Below are 3,962 nucleotides of genomic sequence, written 5' to 3'. Positions count from 1 at the left end.
GAGCATTATCTTAGGTTAGAACGTCGGATACATGACTTGATACGGGAACATTGTATCAAGCTAAATCTTCCTGACCTTAACATTCCTACTTCTGCATCAGTTGTTCAACCAGAGATGGCCGAACAAGTGTAAAACCGTCCTCTTGAGTGTTATGCAATCCCTTCACAAGATGTACCTCATAACAACACCGCTTCCCCTGCGATCGAAGCCAACAATTTCGAACTAAAACCCTCACTATTGTCAGCCGTACAGCAAGACCAGTTTTCAGGTAGTCCCACGAAGGACCCGAACCTACACTTGTCAGTATTTTTGTAATACATAGTCACGGTAAAAGCGAATGGTGTTAGCTCAGAAGCTATAAGACTCCATCTTTTCCCATTTTCATTCAGAGATAGAGCTAGAGCTTGGCTCCAGTCTCTACCATCCAACTCTGTCACTACATGGAACGAGTTGAAGAAAGTCTTCTTAGCCCAATATTTCCCACCTAGTAAGACGGCTATGCTAAGAGCCCACATAAATGGGTTTAAAAAAAAGGATAATGAATCACTTTTTGAAGCTTATGAGAGATACAAAGACATGATGAGGCTATGTCCACATCACGGTCTAGAAGAATGGTTGATAATCCACACTTTTTATAACGATCTCTTGTACAATACAAGATTGACAATAGACGCCGCCTCAGGTGGCGCATTGATGGATAACCCATACAACGAGGCATATCAACTCATTGAAAGTATGGCCCAAAATCATTACCAATGGGGAAGCGAAAGAATCTCTATAGAGAAACCTGAATCGAAGGGCGGCATGTACGAATTGAGCAGTCTTGACCATGTCAACGCCAAGGTAGATGCCCTGACTCAGAAGATAGACAACTTGACCATAACACCAGCAGCCACTATGGCTGTAGTAGCACCAAACTGTGAGATATGCGGAGTTCAAGGGCATACTGCCCCAGAATGTCAACTCTTGACAGGAACTTCCATAGACTAGGTGAACTATGCTCAAGGAAACCCCTACTCAAATACCTATAACCCAGGTTGGAAGAACCATCCTAACTTCTCATACAAAAACAATAATGCATTGTATGCACCTAATCAAGCACCTGTTGTACCACCAGGATATCAAAAAGCTGCCACAAATACTCAAAATGCTCCTAGGAAATCAAACTTAGAAATAATGATGGAAAACTTTATAGCTACCTGACCCTATAACTCAAAACCCATCCATGCATCAAGACCCAAGTAAGGTAACTAAGAAGGAAGACGAACAAGAGGAAGATAAAAACGAAGAGGCCATAGAGAAAGAAGAACCTTATGTGCCTCCACCACCATATAAACCCCCTTATCCCTTATCCTTAAAGACTTGTTAAATCTAAAAGTGTAGGGCAATTTAAAAAATTCGTAGAGCTTCTAAAACAATTGAATATCACAATACCCTTTACATAAGCCATAACTCAGATGCCCTCATATGCTAAGTTTCTCAAAGAAATCATACCTAACAAGAAGAAGATAGAGGATAACGAAACCGTTACACTTACTGCTGAGTGTAGCGCCATAATACAAAATAATATGCCTCATAAGCTGAAAGACCCAGGTAGTTTCTCCATACCCTGCGTAATCGGAAAGTTTGTCAGTGACAAAGCACTATGCGACTTAGGAGCTAGTATTAGTTTAATGCCCTTATCCATATGCGAAAGGATGAAAATGGGAGAACTAAGACCTACGAGGATGTCTGTACAACTTGTAGATCGTTTCGTTAAATTTCCCATAGGTATGCTAGAAAACGTTTCGGTGCGCATAGGACAATTCTATATTCCTACAGATTTTATAATCATGGATATAAAAGAGGATTCCAACATCCCTATCATATTAGGAAGACCATTCCTAGCCACAACCGGAGCTATCATAGATGTTAAAAGAGGCAAGCTAACCTTCAAAGTTGGTGAGGAAAAGGTCGAATTCATTTTGACACAATTCCTAAAGGCACCAGCTATAGACGACACTTGTTGTCTACTAGATGTCATCGACGAATGCATAAGAGAAATGGAGAATGAAGAAGCATCATACTCCGAAACACTAAAAATTCCAAGGCCTCCTACTTTTGAAGATGAAAATTTAAGTAAGGAATACCGAGATGACAGTTTAAGCGAATGCCTAGAACTAACGCCCGATCATATGCCTTGCCCAAAGAAACCAGCCCTAGAACTTAAGACGTTACCCAAAAATCTAAGGTACGGATACCTAGACACTGAACTTGAGCGACCTATAATAGTAAATGTAGACTTAGGGCAGATAGAGACCGAAAAGCTTCTACACGTTTTGAGAAAATACACATCTGCTTTAGGCTACAATATCTTAGATCTAAAAGGAATAAGCCCTTCCATATGCATGCATCGCATAATGCTAGAGGAAGACAGTAAGACCTCCAGAGAACATCAAAGAAGGATAAATCCCATTTTGAGTGATGTAGTAAAGAAAGAAGTTCAAAAGATGTTAGAAGGAGGTATTATCTACCCGATATCCGATAGTCAATGGGTCAGCCCAGTACGTGTTGTACCAAAGAAGGGAGGCGTCACAGTTGTTAACAATGAAAAAGGAGAATCTATAGCACAAAGAGTGGTTACTGGAAGTAGAATGTGTATTAATTATAGAAAATTAAACAAAGCCACTCGGAAGGATCATTTTCCTTTACCTTTTATCGATAAAATGCTTGAAAGATTGGCTAAGCATTCTCACTTCTGCTACCTAGAAGGTTATTCAGGATTTTTCAAAATACCTATTCATCCCGACGACCAAGAGAAAACGACCTTCACATGCCCCTATGGTACATTCGCCTACCGACGAATTCCATTCAGACTGTGTAACGCTCCCGCAACATTCCAAAGATGCATGATGGCAATTTTTGCAGATTTCATAGATGACATCATGGAAGTCTTCATGGACGATTTCTCTATATGCAGACAGAGCTTTGAAGGTTGCTTATCGAATCTTGAAATGGTACTAAAAAGATGTGTAAAAGTGAACCTAGTGCTAAACTGGGAGAAATGCCATTTCATGGTCCGACAAGGAATCGTGCTCGGACACATAGTATCCGATAAGGGGATTGAAGTCGACAAGTCCAAAATAGAAGTTATAGAAAACCTCCAGCCTCCGAAAACCGTAAGAGAAATACGAAGCTTCTTAGGACACGCTGGTTTCTACCGGCGATTCATTAAAGATTTCTCAAAAATCACAAAACCACTGACTGGTCTATTGATGAAAGACGTTGAATTCATCTTTGACGACAAATGCCTAGCGGCGTTTGAACAACTGAAAACAGCTCTTATTATCGCACCTATCATGCAACTTCCCGATTGGAGATTACCGTTTGAAATCATGTGTGATGCTAGTGACTATGCTGTAGGCACAATCTTAGGATAAAGAAGGGACAACAAACATCATGCAATATACTATGCAAGTAGAACCCTAGACCCTGCACAAATGAACTATGCCACCACAGAAAAGGAACTTTAAGCTGTAGTCTTCGCTCTGGATAAATTTCGTTCCTACCTAGTGTAAGACCCCAATTTTGTCCCTAAGATCCCTCATGACATCATATCATAGCATTACATAGCCTCAAGGATCATTGGACACCTTACTTCCTTCCCTATGGGTGGGATCTTTCTTGAGAGTGGTTCTTGATCACCAAGCATTGCTTGCATTTGTATATCATTGCTTTTCTTTTAATCACTAACCAAAATGTACAAAAATATGTCATTAACCTTTGTTACTTGCAGCTTAAGCAGTCAACAGGTCAAGGCATCAGGTGAATTCATGGTACAAAGAGCAGATGGTATTTTCTTGAGATATGGATCATGTGATCATCATTTCATTGAGCTAATATGAGCTATAGGTTCATTTTGGAGCAAGTTCCCAAGTGGCAAAGGCCCCAATTTCATCAGAACATTTTCAGGTCATCTAAGG

General features: G+C 40.3%; 1 non-coding gene across 1 annotated transcript; it reads right to left on the bottom strand.

Annotated features, from left to right (window-relative positions):
- Positions 1–498: 498 nt before the first annotated feature.
- Positions 499–605, bottom strand: LOC127124551 (small nucleolar RNA R71). Its single transcript, XR_007804030.1, has one exon. It is a non-coding gene; the product is annotated as a small nucleolar RNA R71 (small nucleolar RNA).
- Between the last annotated feature and the right edge of the window lie 3,357 nt (positions 606–3,962).

Source organism: Lathyrus oleraceus, chromosome 2 (assembly GCF_024323335.1).
Source record: "Lathyrus oleraceus cultivar Zhongwan6 chromosome 2, CAAS_Psat_ZW6_1.0, whole genome shotgun sequence".
NCBI classification, from domain to species: Eukaryota; Viridiplantae; Streptophyta; class Magnoliopsida; order Fabales; family Fabaceae; genus Lathyrus; species Lathyrus oleraceus.
Note: the sequence above shows the minus strand (reverse complement) of the source record. Positions and strands in the feature narration are given on the sequence as shown.